General features: G+C 49.5%; 1 protein-coding gene across 1 annotated transcript in view; it reads left to right on the forward strand.

The window, feature by feature from the left end:
- Positions 1 to 15,371, forward strand: part of FXR2 (FMR1 autosomal homolog 2) — a 44,301-nt gene that overhangs the window by 11,669 nt on the left and 17,261 nt on the right. The window contains exon 2 of the mRNA XM_065416935.1: positions 14,796 to 14,848. The gene's annotated coding sequence lies outside the window, so the exon portion shown is untranslated. The remainder of the gene's footprint in view (positions 1 to 14,795; positions 14,849 to 15,371) is intronic.

Raw genomic sequence — 15,371 nt, forward strand, 5'->3', positions numbered from 1 at the left:
GCTGCAAAGCTTGTGCACAGCTCCTTGATCTGCTGTCGCTGCAGACGTCCAAGGGTCGTGGAGAGGTTCACCTCTTCCACGCCACCATTCCTTTTTCCTTCGTAGTAGACACCTGCAGGCCACTCCGCGTCATCTGTTTCCTGGGCTGTAAACTGGCAAACGTTTAATTCTCTGGAATAAAAGGGCTTAAGAGAATTAACATGGTATACCTTAGGCTTTATGTTGGAGGTGGGGGAGGCTATGAGAGAGTTAACAGCTCCTAGGCGCTCCTGGACCGTGAATGGTCCTTCCCACGACGCTTCCATTTTATGGGCCTGGAGCGCCTTTAAGACCATGACTTGGTCTCCTACTTTGAAGGACCGTTCTCTGGAATGTTTATCATACCAGGCCTTTTGCTCTTCCTGAGCATCCTTTAGGTTTTCTTTAGCAAGGGCTAAAGAGTGTCGGAGGGTGCTTTGTAGGTTGCTTACAAAGTCTAGAATGTTAGTTCCTGGAGAAGGCGTAAACCCCTCCCATTGCTGCTTCACCAACTGTAATGGCCCCTTAACCTCACGACCATACACAAGTTCAAATGGTGAAAACCCTAAACTGGGATGTGGTACAGCCCTGTAGGCAAAAAGCAACTGCTGCAACACTAGGTCCCAATCATTGGAGTGTTCATTTACGAATTTACGTATCATGGCCCCCAAAGTTCCATTAAACCTCTCCACCAGACCATTGGTTTGATGGTGATGAGGGGTGGCAACCAAGTGATTCACCCCATGAGCTTCCCACAGGTTTTTCATGGTCCCTGCCAGGAAATTAGTTCCCGAATCTGTAAGGATGTCGGAGGGCCACCCTACCCTGGCAAAAATGTCTGCTAATGCCTGGCACACACTTTTAGCCCTGGTGTTGCTTAAGGGTACAGCTTCCGGCCATCGGGTAGCAAAATCCATGAAAGTCAGTACGTACTGCTTTCCTCTGGGTGTCTTCTTTGGGAAAGGACCCAGAATATCCACAGCTACTCGCTGAAATGGGACCTCAATTATGGGTAGTGGCTGGAGAGGGGCTTTAACTTGGTCTTGGGGCTTTCCCACTCGTTGGCACACCTCACAAGACCGGACATAATTAGCAACGTCCTTGCCCATTCCCTCCCAGTGGAAGGACTTCCCCAACCGGTCTTTGGTTCTGTTCACCCCAGAATGGCCACTGGGATGATCATGGGCTAAGCTCAAGAGCTTTACCCGATACTTAGTGGGAACCACCAACTGTCTTTGAGGATGCCAGTCTTCCTGGTGCCCACCAGAAAGAGTCTCCTTGTATAAAGGTCCTTGTTCTACAACAAACCGGGATCGGTTAGAAGAGCTGAGAGGCGGTGGGGTGCTCCGTGCCGCCACCCAAGCTTTCTGAAGGCTGTCATCTGCTTCCTGCTCGGCCTGGAACTGTTCCCTTGATGCTGGAGACATCAGTTCCTCCTTGGACTGTGGACTGGGGCTTGGTCCCTCTGGAAGCGATGCAGGTGCTGGGGCTGTTTCCATTGACTGTGAACCGCTGTCCGCTGGTGCACTATGTGGTATTTCAGGCTCTGGCTGAGCCTCTTGGGTAGGGTTATCTGCTGCTTCCGCCAGTTTAGGCTCGCTGGTGCCCTCTGGCATTGGAGCTGTAGACGGGTTTGCAAGCGCTGGACTCAGTGCTGGCAATGGTTCTGGTGCTGGTTGCGTTGCCAGTTCCGGTTCTGGGACTGGCTTTGGCTGGGTCTCTGGGATTGGATCCACTACGGCTGTTGCAGTCGTTGGCAGGGGATCCGGTTCCACCACCTTTGTTTGGGTCTCTGGTAACACAGACGGGGTCCTGGTGGACGGCTCAGGAACAGGGATGGGGGTGGAAGCTTGCTTAGCCTGGCTGCGGGTGACTATTCCCACCCTCTTGGCTAGCTTCACATGGTTGGCCAAGTCTTCCCCCAGCAGCATGGGGATGGGATAATTGTCATAGACTGCAAAAGTCCACATTCCTGACCAGCCCTTGTACTGGACATGCAACTTGGCTGTAGGCAAGGTTACAGACTGTGACACGAAGGGTTGAATTGTCACTGTAGCCTCCGGGTTGATGAGTTTGGGGTCCACTAGGGATTGGTGGATAGTTGACACTTGTGCCCCAGTGTCCCTCCAAGCGATAACCTTCTTTCCGCCCACTCTCAAGGTTTCCCTTCGCTCCGAGGGTATGAGAGAGGCGTCTGGGTCTGGGGATCTTTGGTGTGATTGGGGTGTAATGAACTGTAATCGGTTGGGGTTCTTGGGGCAGTGAGCCTTTATATGCCCCAGTTCATTACATTTAAAACATCGCCCTGCTAAGGTATCACCGGGGCGATGTTGGTTGATGGAGACTGGTGTGGTGGGGTGAGAAGGTGTCTGGGGTTTCCCTTGGGATGTGGGTGGGGCCTTGGGTTGTCCCCGGTGATAAGGTTTTGTTTCGGGTTGCCCCTTCTGATATTCGCTCCAACTGCTACTAGCTTTTTTCTTTTCTGCCACCTCCACCAATTTGGCTCCAATCTCCCCCGCCTCGGTTACAGTTTTGAGCTTCCTATCTAGGATATACCTTTCTATTTCCTAAGGAACACCCTCTAAAAACTGCTCCATTTTTACTAGGGAAAGCAAATCTTCCAGAGATTTAACATTTGCTCCTGATATCCAGGCATCACAATTTTTGTCAATGTGGTAGGCATGTCGGGTAAATGACACGTCTGGTTTCCACCTTAGGGCTCTGAACCGCCGACGGGCATGCTCGGGTGTTAGCCCCATTCTGAGTCTGGCCTTGTTTTTAAAAAGTTCATAACTGTTCATGTGTTCCTTAGGCATTTCAGCCGCCACCTCTGCTAAGGGTCCACTGAGCTGCGGCCTCAGCTCTACCATGTACTGGGTTGGAGGGATGTCGTATCCAAGGCAGGCCCTTTCAAAATTTTCTAAGAAGGCCTCAGTATCATCACCTGCCTTGTAGGTGGGGAATTTTCTGGGATGGGAAGTGGTACCTGGAGAGGGGTTGTTGGGATGGGCTGTTGTATCCGGCTTAGCCTTTGCTACTTCCAGTTCATGCTTCCTTTCTTTTTCTCTGTCCTCCATCTCTTTTTCTTTCAGCTCCATCTCTTTTTCTTTCAGCTCCATCTCTTTTTTTTTCCAGCTCCATCTCTTTTTCTTTCAGCTCCATAGCTCTTTTGTGGGCCTCCTCTTTAGCTTTTTCTTCTTTGGTAGTCATTTTCCTGTTTTCTTGTGCTGGGTCACACTCCTCTGCAGTTGACTGAAACTGGGATGCACTCAGCTCTGGCTGCTGCTGAGTTAACAGAGACTTTCTAACTAGCTATTCACGAGGATGTAAAAAGAAAAAAAAAAAACAATTCAGCTTGTAAATTGCCTTTACCAGTCAAAGTTTGCTCACTTTGAACCCTTCTCTTAACAAAGCCCCTTGTTAAAAAAACTTAACACCTCTGCCTTCAGCCAAGGAGAGATAAGATATGCATCTACCTTCAGCTCTGCTTTCTAAGCAGCTAGAAGGAAAAAAAATCTTACTGGCTTTTGGGTTTAAAACGATCTCCAGCGCTGTGCCACCATGTCAAGGCTGTATCCCCACTTTGAACTTTAGGGTACAAATGTAGGGGCCTGCATGAGGACTTCTAAGCTTAACTACCAGCTTAGTTCTGGTCCTCTGCCACCATTCCCTACCCTGGGAAGCTTTTAGAAACCTCTCACCAATTCCCTGGTGAATACAGATCCAACCCCCCTTGGATCTTAAAACAAGGAGAATTTGACCCTTCCCCCCTCCTTCCTTTCACCAACTCCTGGTGAATACAGATCCAAACCCCCTTGGATCTTAAAACAAGGAGAAATCAATCAGGTTCTTAAAAAGAAGGCTTTTAATTAAAGAAAAAGGTAAAAATCATCTCTGTAAAATCAGTATGGAAAATAACTTTACAGGGTAATCAAACTTAAAGAGCTCAGAGGACCCCCCTCTGTCTTAGGTTCAAAGTACAGCAAACAAAGATAAACACTCTAGTAAAAGGTACATTTACAAGTTGAGAAAACAAAGTAAAACTAAGACGCCTTGCCTGGCTTTTTTACTTACAAGTTTGAAATATGAGAGACTTGTTTAGAAAGATGGGGAGAACCTGGGTTGATGTCTGGTCCCTCTCAGTCCCAAGAGCGAACAACCCCTTAAAACAAAGAGCACACACACAAGCCTTTCCCTCCCCCAAAAAATTTGAAAGTATCTTGTCCCTATTGGTCCTTTGGGTCAGGTGTCAGCCAGGTTACCCGAGCTTCTTAACCCTTTACAGGTAAAAGGATTTTGGAGTCTCTGGCCAGGAGGGATTTTAGTACTGTACACAGGAGAGCTGTTACCCTTCCCTTTATAGTTATGACCTTATTCCCACAGTACTTGACCACTTCACAGCTTTTAATATAGGGTAGGAATAGAATAAGATTAGTCCGCTAAATGAGTCTTTTAGTACCCAATATTTTCTCCCTTTGAAGGCACTTATACAATGTAATCATGTCGTCTCTTGATCTTTTTGATAAGTTAAATAGCCTGAGGTCTTTAAATTTCTCAGTATAAGGCATATTTTCCAGTCCTCTGATCATTTTTGTAACTCTTCTCTGTACCCTTTCCAGCTTTTTTCAACATTCTTTTGAGAAGAATGAGTGTCCATCCTATGAAAATCGGGGGGACATCAAGAATTGAAGTGCCTGAAATCACCCATCATTTTGGCCCAAGCCCTATGTCACTTTGATTGCGAATCTCAGTCGATTTCATGTCCGAACAGTTGCGAAGAAAAGACAGATTGTCCCTAGTCTGGATAACGCTGCAGGTCACATTTCATAACTGAGTAACTTGGAGAGGGGCTTGTCTTTCATTCAGGGTGGCAAAGCCAGGTTGGTCAATTTCATGGTTGATCCTCATCTCTTCCGTTAACAGATTCTCCTAGGTTAGCATTTTGCTGTTGTGTAGAAGCTTTAAATCGAGTTTGTGTTGAAATTTGCTTGAGCTTTAACAAATGTTTGCCATGTTTCTTTTGCAGCCCCAGATATTTGGATGTAAGCTTTCCGTTAAATTAGAACAAGAGGTCAGTCATTTTAGCTCTTGGGATGTTTCTTTCCTATATTGGAAGAACGCAAGGATTGACCTGTTGTAGAAACCCCTATCTTCTCTCACGTCACCTACCCAGCTTTCTCTCTGGGCAAGTCATTCCGTGTCTGTGCCTCATTTGGGATGAGCAGCCTTTTCTCCCACCCTTTGTTTGCCTTGCCACTTTGGATGAGGTGGTCTTTGGGGCAGGACTGTTTTTTCCTGCATTGCATGTATGTACAGCTCCTAGCACAACGAAGCCCTGATCTTAGTAAGTGCTGCTGCAATAATATCCCTGGGAGTCTGCAGACTGTCTAAGATATCCAAAGAGTTCCGCACCCTCCGTTTGACATTTTGTAGGGGTCGACAGATGAAAAAAGGTCGGAAAGCCACGATGATACGCAATCCGCTCTTTGCTTCTAGGTGTGTCTTGTGCAAAAGGAGTAACTTTTAGGTGCTTTCTTACGCTGTCTTATGGTGTAAAAAAGGTAGATTTTGCATTGAACCCTCCACAAATTTCAAAGCACGATCGACCCAGCTGTTTTTAATCTTTGATCATATATTGTCCCCGGGAGTTAAGACTCAATTGTGGTGGTTTTTATTTTTTTTTTCAGAGCAGACTTGCCTGCTTTATCTCATCTTCTAGTACTTCCTCATCAGCCATGAGTTGCTACAAAAATCTGCACCTGCTCTTGATTTTTATTAACCACGGTGCTTTTAAGGGCCAAACTTGCCTCTCTGAAACTGGGGTTATGTTAAGCACCGACACGTGTTCTCCATGGTCTCGGTAAGGAAATAACTTTTTCATATTGACATCTGGCAACACTTTGAGCGGGTCCCTGGTTGTAGGAATTTGAGGATCGGTGCTGTCCTTAGGAAACAGCGAAGCAAAGATGAGAATTGGATATCTGTAAATAGTACCAGACGTTCGGAAAAAACGAGAGCCAATGGGCTGTTGCAGGACTGTAGTAACCTGATCTGGGCCAAAGGGGTGTGTGGTATTGTCTCCGCTTTGCCACAGGGCTAATTTTAGACCTGTCTTGCCCCCCGGGAAACAGTCGAACACCAACCGGTGTCTGGCATCAGCGGGTCTGCAGATCAAAGGTGTAAAAAATTCTTCATGGGCTAATTGTCTGCTTAGAAAGGGGGGAAGGAAGGCTTTTTTTCAGATGACTTGCCTGCTTTTGTTAGCCTTGCTGCTTCTGCCTTCCCTCCCTTTCACGAGTAGGGGGTCTCTGATTCCTGACCGACTTCCATTCGCATTTAAGGTGAAGGATCTCTGGACTCTTGCGAGTGAGAGTTGTTAAGATTTCAAAGGTTATTTCCCCCTCCTGTACTTCACTGCCCAAGTCCCCTTTCGGTTTAAGTAATAGCGACCTGTCAGCAGTCGCTTATTCCACCAAAATCCGGCCCCGACTAGGCCTCAAGAGACCCGAATCCTATTTCTGGCTAGGCCACGGGCCTGCTGGGTGACCTTGGTTAAGTCATTTCACTGCCCGATGCCTCAGGTTCCCCATCTGTAAATTGGGGGGCATGGTACGGACACCTCCCCTGTAAAGCCCTTTGACATCTAGTGATGAAAAGCGCTAGATAAGAGCTAGATGGTCTTGTTTGATTTGCCTCATTTGACATTTGACTGCCCTTAGAGTTAGTTTTCCTTGTATCTAACCTAAACCTCCCTTGCTGCAGATTAAGTCCATTGCTTCTTGTCCTATCTTCAGTAGACATGGAAAACAATTGGTCCCCGTCCTCTGTAGAACATATTTGAAGACTCTTATCAGTTATTCACCCCTCCTCCCCCGCCTTTCCAGTTGTCTTTTCTCAAGGCTTAAACATGCCCAGTTTTTTTCAACCTCAGCAAAGATCAAGTTTTCTAAACCCTCGATCATTTATGGTGCTCTCCTCTGGACTCTCTCCGGTTTATCCACATCTTTCCTAAAGGGTGGGCACACAGAATTGGACAGAGTACTGCAGCTGCAGCCCCTCCAGAGTGGGACAGCACCTCCCGTGTCCTGCGTGCGACACTCCCGTTAAGACCCCACCCCCCGAATGATAATCTTTTATTTCAACCACATCACACTGTTGACTCATATTCCATTTGTGATCCCTCGGTCCACTTCTCCCTTCTCCACTGCACCAAATACTAACTGGATCACGTTTAGGGCCTCTTGCCATTTAGGTACGCAAAGCTACCACCGTGTTGTCGTCTCTGCTAGGTACAGGTTTGCCCGCGGTTCGTTGGCATGCTCGTAACGCTTGCAGCTGTGCTGTAAGAACGCTGTAATCAAGTCTCATGCTTCAGGTTTTCAGCATGTTGCCTCCGGGGTCAGAAAGGAATTGTTCTCCCTGAAGCACAATTGGCTAGACATATTCAGGGTTGGGTTATTTTGGCCTTCCTCTGAAGCATCAGAGATTGGTCACTGGATAGGGTGGACCAGTGCTTAGAGGTGGTAAAGAAAGTCCTTTCTAGTGGCTTGGCTGGTTGTTTTGCTCCTTTGCTCAGGATCACACTGGTCTCCACATTTAGGGTCAGGAAGGAACTTTCCCTCAGATCAGATTGGCAGGGACTTTTTGTGAGGGAGGCGGGGTTCGCCTTCTGGGGTCAACTGGGTATATATCACCTAATCATTTTCCTGCCGTAGCAGGGGCCATGGGCACTGGTGGCACTTTGGCCTCTCCTGTTCTCTCTCTCTGGCGTGCAGTTGTCTCCCGAGGACTGAAATGCTTCAATTAAGCTAAAATTGGGCTCGAGGTTAGGGGTATGCGGGTGGGTTTCTGTGGCCTGTGTTATATCATACAGCCTGAGCTCAGGTTATCGTCCCTGCCTGGCCTTCAACTCTGTTAAAAAACTATGAAAATCCCTCTTTCTGTATGTTGATTGTAAGATCTCTGAGCGCAGAAGGCTCTTCAATCCAACAGACTAAAGTGGAACAAGAGCCGATGGCTGGAAGCTGAAGCTAGACAAATCCCAACTGGAAATAGGGAGCAGGTTTATAGCCCATCAGGGTCCTTACCCATTGGAGCAGCTTCACAGGGGGCCTGGTGTACATGGGCCGGTCCCATAGATCTCGCTGACCCAGTTTAGGAAGGCAGCAAGACGGTATCACAAAGGTTGTGAAACACGGGACTTGATGACTTGTTGAGGTCCCTTCCAGCACTACGTTTCTGTTTTTGTGGTGGATTTTGTCCATCTCTTGGAATTTTTAAATTGAAGTATAACTGGGTTCAAAAAAGAACTAGATCAGTTCATGGAGGATAGGTCCATCAATGACTGTTAGCCAAGAAGGTCAGGGATGCAACCCCATGCTCCCTAAACGTCCAACTTCCAGAAGCTGTGGCTGGACAACAAGGGATGGATCACTTGAAAATGCCCCCATTCTGTTCATTCCCTCTGAAGCATCTGGCACAGGATAGTGGGCTAGATGGACCATTGGTCTGACCCCAGTATGGCCGTTCTTACGAGACGGAATCTTTCTAAAAGAGATGTTTTTAGTCCAACCACAAATGTGTAGGAATCGCTGGCTGAAATTCTCAGGTGTCTGTTGCACAGGAGGACAGACTGGAGAAAGATTAAGACCAGAAGAGATTGATTGACCGCGACTAGATGGGTGGCAAGTGGAGGCTACCAGGGGTGAAGCACAAAGTTCTAAGTTGCCCGTTTGCCCTCCCTTCCTTTGGTCCATAATTTCCCCTGATGTCTCCTCACAGATTGTGAGCTGCACAACAGATCTTTGTGGCTAGAAGGGACCACTAGAGATAAAATACAGGAAGTCAGACTATCTGGGGACTTCCGTAATGAGGCCAATAATTTGTGGTGGACTAAAACATCTCTTCCCGAAAGACAATCCTCCGTTCTTGATACGAAGACCTCAGGAGGCGGAGAATCCACCGCCTGGGACTTTGTTCCAGTGTTAATCGCCCTCACTGTTAAGAGTTTGTGCCTTATTTTTAACTTGAATCTGTTTGGCCTTAGTTTCTGGCCGTTGGTTCTTGTTCTGCCTTTCCGTGCTAGGTTACAAAGCCCTGGAGAAAATATCAGGTATTAAACACCGTGATCAAGTCACCTGTTTGATCTTCTCTAGTCTTAAGTCTCTCACTTATTTTCCAGGTTTGGGATAATTTGTGTGGGTCTTTGCTGCACCGTCTCCAGCGTTCAACCTTTATTTTAAAAAAAGTGGACACAAGAATTGGATGCAGTGTCCCAGTCTTGGTCTCACTGAGTGACCCTGATCTTGCAGGGTTTGAAACTTGTCCTTGAAACCTTAGCTTAGTTTATTTAATGGGCTCTCAAAGTGGGGGTCCTGGTCACCTGGAGAAGGATGTGGGAGACTAGCAGGACAATGTCTCCATGGCTAGACGAGATGTGAAGCGCTTGAAACTTTCATGGACTATCCTGAAACACTCTCCTGTTGCAACATAGGGTTGCTGCATGGGAAAGGCTGAGACACGCTGTTTGTTTTAGACCCCAGCAGTGCGTTGAGAAGCGGGGGGGGGGGGGGGGGGGAAGGTGTGGGCTCTGAGTGGAAAGTGGAGATAAAATGTGCCACTTTGGTATGAGAGGGGAGCTGATTTGCTTCACGCTGAATGAATGATAAATGAGACGCCGTTTGCCAGTCAGTTGGCTAACTCAGGAATGAGACTGACGACATATATAGCCTCAGGCACAACTGCATTTAAAGGGGACCGGCCTGCCTGCTTGAGACAAATATAGAACTGTTACTCCTAGAGGATTTAATTACCATCTCTGGATTGGGGGGCAAATGTGTGGTGGTGCTGGGGGTCTGTGTGTGTGGGGAGCGGGCGAGGGGGGTTGATCAGTTTCTCTGGTTAGATCAAGATTTGTAAAGCGAAACCCCTCCCAGCTTAGCGTCGTCAGCAAATTTGATAAGCATCCTCTCCACTCAGTTATCCAAGATAGCATGGACAATATCGGATCGTAACGGACTCAGCGCTATATGCCCCCCCAAGTTTGGCAGTGAACCATTGATAACTGCTCTTTGAGTGCGGCCTTTCAATCAGTTGTGCGCCTTCCTTTAGACCGCGTTTCCCTAGTTTGCTTTGGAGGCTGCCATGTGGGACGGTGTCAAAAAGCCTTCCTAAAATCAAGGGATATCTCCTCTACAGCGTTCTCAGAACAGAGAGTCTATGCCCCAAATTGTTTACAGCAGGGGTGGGCAAACTTTTTGTATGCCGGGCCATGAATGCTCACAGAATTGGGGTTGAGGTGCGGGAGTGGGTGAGGGCTCTGCTTGGGGGTGCGGGCTCCAGGGTGGGGCTGAGGATGAGGAGTTTGGGGTGCAGGAGGGTGCTCTGGGCTGGGACTGAGGGGTTTGGAGGACAGGAGGGGAATCAGGGCTGGGGCAGGGGGTTGGTGTGCGGGGAGAGGCTCGGGTGGAGGCTCTGGGCAGCGCTTACCTCAAGCGTCTCCTGGAAGCAGCGGCCATGTCCCCACTCCAGCTGCCCCACCTGCAGGCGCTGCCCTTGCAGCTCCCATTGGCCACAGTTCCCGGCCAATGGGAGCTGCGGGGGCAGCGTGCAGAGCAGAGGCTCCTGGCTGCCCCTACACGTAGGAGCCGGAGGGGGGACCATGCCGCTGCTTCTAGGAGCCTCCTGGAGCGGCTCCCAACCCTGCTCCCTGGCTGGAGCGGGGCAAGCCCCAGACCTCACTCCCCAGCGGGAGCTCAAGGGCCGGATTAAAACGGCTGCTGGGCCGGATCCGGCCCACGGGCCGTAGTTTGCCCACCCCTGGTTTACAGTCTGTGTGATGAGACAGTCAGATAGGGGAGTACAAGGAAACACGGAGACGATATTGAGTTTGAGGAGGGGTTTGAAGGAGGTTTCGTTCGTTTTTTGGGCGGCGCGTACAGAGAGTTCCATTGGAGAAAGCACAATGCTGTGCATTTGAAAATTTAAGCGGTGGTTTGGAAGCTGGCGTTGTGGGCTGATTGGAAGTGAGTGTCGGCATCTTGATAGCAGATAGCTTTCACGTGGAAAGATCCCATCTCTAATGCAGATATCTTAGAGGTACCTGGGGTAATATCGGCCTCTGTAATAACTTGTCCAGGGAAATAATTGTTCTTGCTCGAGTCCCGCTTCCCTGATCTTTAATGTTTGAACTCTGAAGTCAGGGTTGTCTGATGCCCTGTTCAGAGTTAGTGCCGGAGTTCCTGCGTTTGTTGGTGCTGCTCCGATTCACCAGTTGTTTTCCAGCACTTAGGAGCATTTGAGCTGCTTTTGTTGTCGATGGTTGGCATCTTCTGCATGACTTCCAAAACGTCTGTCTCGCAGATTATGTTTTACCGTTCCCAGCGGTGAATCCCCCTTAAAGACCAGCGAGTCAGAAAAGCACCTGGTGTGAAACTTGTCACATTTCGGGCTCTGTGTTCAGAACAAAGGAGAGGAAAGCTAGCTATGGGGCTGAGATTCTGATCTCGCTCCCTCTAACCTTGGGCCGTGGCTTTATTTCTCTGTGCCTCCCTTCCCTATATGTAAAAACCTCAGATCTCCTGAGGAATTCTCCGTTTCTGGATGGTTTCCAATCAAGACTGTTTCGGCTAAAGATATGTTTTAGGCAGGCACAAGTTACTGGACTCAGGATGACTGGATGAAACTGAAATGCCTCCGATATACAGGTCGTGCTAGGTGATCTAATGGTCCTTTCCGGCTTTAAACTCTCTGAACTTAACTTCGGTGCTGTCATTGTTTCTGTTTCTATATTATCACTCCCATCCTGTGATATCTGAGCGCCTCCTGGAAAGAGATACTATTTCCCTCCCTTCCATAGGATAAAGCTATTTTCATTTTGTGGGTGAGGAAACCGAGGCACGGACAGTTAAGTGGCTTTCCCAGAGTCAGAGCTGGGAATCTACCCCAGACCAGAGTCTCTATCCAGAGCCTTAATCATAAGCCCATTTGAAGAATTAGCTTCTGAGTTGGGGGGTATGGGGGGGTGTCTCTCTAAGCACCTGTTCACCCGTGCAACCAAGGCATTCCTGTCATAGAATCACAGACTATCAGGGTTGGAAGGGACCTCAGGAGGTATCTAGTCCAACCCCCTGCTCAAAGCAGGACCAATCCCCAGACAGATTTTTGCCCCAGATCCCTAAATGGCCCCCTCAAGGATTGAACTCGCAACCCTGGGTTTAGCAGGCCAATCCCTGGTATCAGACTCCAAATGAGTGTGTCCAGAAGGTGTTGACTGGGGGGGTTAAAACAGCCGGAAAAGGGAATTGGCTCTGGATTTTGTAGTCCCTATAAAAAATAAAATGATAAATACTGTAGCAATCATCACTCTTTTGTTTTGTTTTGAGCAGTGTTTAGCGGCCCAACTGGGATGAGGGCCCCATCCTACATAACACAGAATATATTGTAATGCCTTTCTGGAAATCAACGGTGGTACCTTATCTGGAGATGACCTTAAAAAGGAGGTGGCAGAGTTAGAGGGGGTTCAGAGAAGGGCGGTGAAAATGATCGATAGCCTGGCGTACGTGAAGAGAAATTAAGGCTGGAATGGCCCATCATCTCATTAGCCTGCCCTTTCCATCACCGGCCACTGAACCCCGCTGTCACCCCTGTATTGAGCTGATGCCCTGGATTAGATTAAAGCGTTACAGCCCTCGGGAGGTCAAACTGTTGTGTGCCACAGGCAGAGAATAGGAGTTGACTGAGGTGACACCAGTGCCTAAGGCAGGGAATTAATTAGGTGAGATGTACCCAGATTATCCCAGCAAGCAACCTGCCCCCCTAAACTGAAGAGGAAGGTGAAAGCCCCCAAGGGTCCCTGTCAATCTAACCTGGGGGAAGATTCCTTCCCACCCCTGAAAATGGCCATCAGTTTGTTGTGGGATTGTTACCCGAGAAAAGGGAGGAGTTAAGAGAACACAAGTCTGTAACGTAATGACTGGGAAAGAGACGGTAGAGCAGGAGTTTGTCTCTTCCTTGTCTCTCAAAACCACGGCAAGGGGACACCGAGCGAAACGGAACGGCAGCAAACGCAAAACTGAGCAAAGGAAATCACTTTTTCCCCCCCACGAGGTGTGTGATTAGCTTGTGGAACTCGCTGCCACATGAAATCAGTGAGGCCAAGAACTTAGAGTCAGAGTTTTTAAGGCCGGGAGGGATTTTATTCAGGAGCGCATCCCTGCTCCTGCAGCAGACGGGTCTTGAGGCTTTTAACAGCGTGCTAGCGACAAACATGCAGCTGTTGGCTGGGGTGGGTGGCGGTGCCGGGAGAGCCTCTCTCGGCACCTGTTAGTCCCGTCACCGGTTGGACTGGGGAGGCATTCTTGTCCCTGGCCTCAGACTCCAAATGCAGAACAAGATCGCCTGCCCCCCCACCGCACCTCGCAGAGTCTCCTGGGAGATGCTGATGGCTACAATCAAATAGCCCTAATCAGGAGTAGCGCCAGGTGCTGGGTGGGCCTCCTGGCCGAGATCTGGGCAGGCTGCCCCCCATTGGGCTGGGCGGGCCTCCTGGCCGAGATCTGGGCAGGCTGCCCCCCATTGGGCTGGGCACTCCACAGCTGCAGCGAAAGACAGCTAACAATCAAAATAGACAAAAGACTTTTAAATGAGGAACTGAAGCCACGCACGGCGTCGGTGGCAGACCCCGGTTCCGAGCCCAATCCTGACAACACATCCTGGGGATTCTAGCCGAAACTTTCAAGTGACTAGGAGAATTTGGGGGGGGGCTGAGGGCTGATTCTGCAGAAAGTCCAGCGCACCCACCAAAACTTGCCCAGCACTTCCTGAAAACCAGGGCGCCCTGTGAAGATGCGTCAAGCAGGGAGAGGGGGAAAGTACGGCAATCTAAAACCCTAATCACTGTTTGGGGGAGGGAGGATGGTTATAAATGGAGCGCTGGATTGATACCATCTAGCTCTTAGATAGCACTTTTCCTTACTAGACTTCAAAGCTCTTTACAAGGGAGGTCAGGGGTGTCGTACCCGTTTTACATATGGGGAAACTGAGGGACAAGGCCCATGTGGTTTGCCCAAGGGGGTGAAAGGGATAGCAGCATAGGTCCCCCATATTCCCCCTAGAGATCTGGGGGCTGGGGTGTGTCTGCATGAATGAAGCAGCAGGTCTGCTATGCCTCCCCCCTCAACGCCACACAGAGCCCTCTGCTGGGATAGGGTTGGCTGGGGGGGTGAGGGGGAGCAGTGCTGCAGGGTTTCGAATTGACACCCCATTGAAATGCATGGGACAGTTCCCCTTGCTGAGAGGGATTGGTTCAGGCTCTCTGCAGACTCAGGCAGCCTGGCTGAGTCAGTTATCCTTGGGGCAGTTCACCCTTCTCTGAGTTATAGTTTCAGGCAGACGTCGCTGTGTCCGTTACACTCCGGTCACATGTTCGGGTGTTTCTTCACAACCGTGAGAGCTAGAAACTTAATTTTTAAAAAAAAACGAAACCCTAGATGCTGCTAAAATCATTTGACTCCAGGAACCAGGGCTCTGGACACAAGGCTGTAATGCTGAGCTCTTAATTCTGCACATGGGTGGTGTGTGGCTGGCTGCAGATACAGCAGATTCTGCTTATTAGCAACCCCTTGGTTGCCAGCAGAAAGTTGCAATTATCCACCGATCCCTGGTACTGCCCTGCCCACAGCCTCCCCATAATGAAGTTGTTAATATCCGAGTTTGCTGTCAAACAGAACGTACTGCCCTGAGGATCGCTCATGCTTTCTTCCGTTCTCCCTCCGCAGGGTTTTGTGAAAGATGTGCACGAAGACTCGGTCACGATATCCTTTGAGAACAAGTAAGTATCCGCCGGAGACCCCTGGCGGGAGGGGGCGGTCCTGGGCCTAGCCTCCGTTTGTCCTCGTTCCAAGCTTGGGCATCTGGGGGAGAACTGAGACACGCTCCTGTAGGGGGGAGAACTGAGACGTTTTCAGACCGAGGCCGTTACGGTCGCAGAGCCCAATCCTACCTAACTCTGCCTCTCCTTTGAACAATTGTCAGCTGTTTTCTGTGGCTGCTTTCCTGTGTCGAAAATGGTTAGGCCCTACAGCCAAGTTGGTGGCAGACCTGGGGATAGAACCCAGGTGTCCTGGCCCCCCCAGTCCCTTCCTGTGACTACCCATTAGACCCCCGTGCGCCTTCCAGAATTGGGGGATATCGTCCGGGGTTCCTGACTCCTAGCCCACCCGTGCTAACCCATTAGACCATTGGTTCCCAAACTAGGGGGCGTGAAGAAATTCCAAGGGGGGCGCGAGGCTGTCTGGCCCTTGAGCTCCCGGCCGGGGAGGCTAGCCCCTGGTCCCTCCCCTCCTGTTCCCCCC

This window comes from Emys orbicularis, chromosome 15, assembly GCF_028017835.1.
Source record: "Emys orbicularis isolate rEmyOrb1 chromosome 15, rEmyOrb1.hap1, whole genome shotgun sequence".
Classification (NCBI taxonomy): domain Eukaryota; kingdom Metazoa; phylum Chordata; order Testudines; family Emydidae; genus Emys; species Emys orbicularis.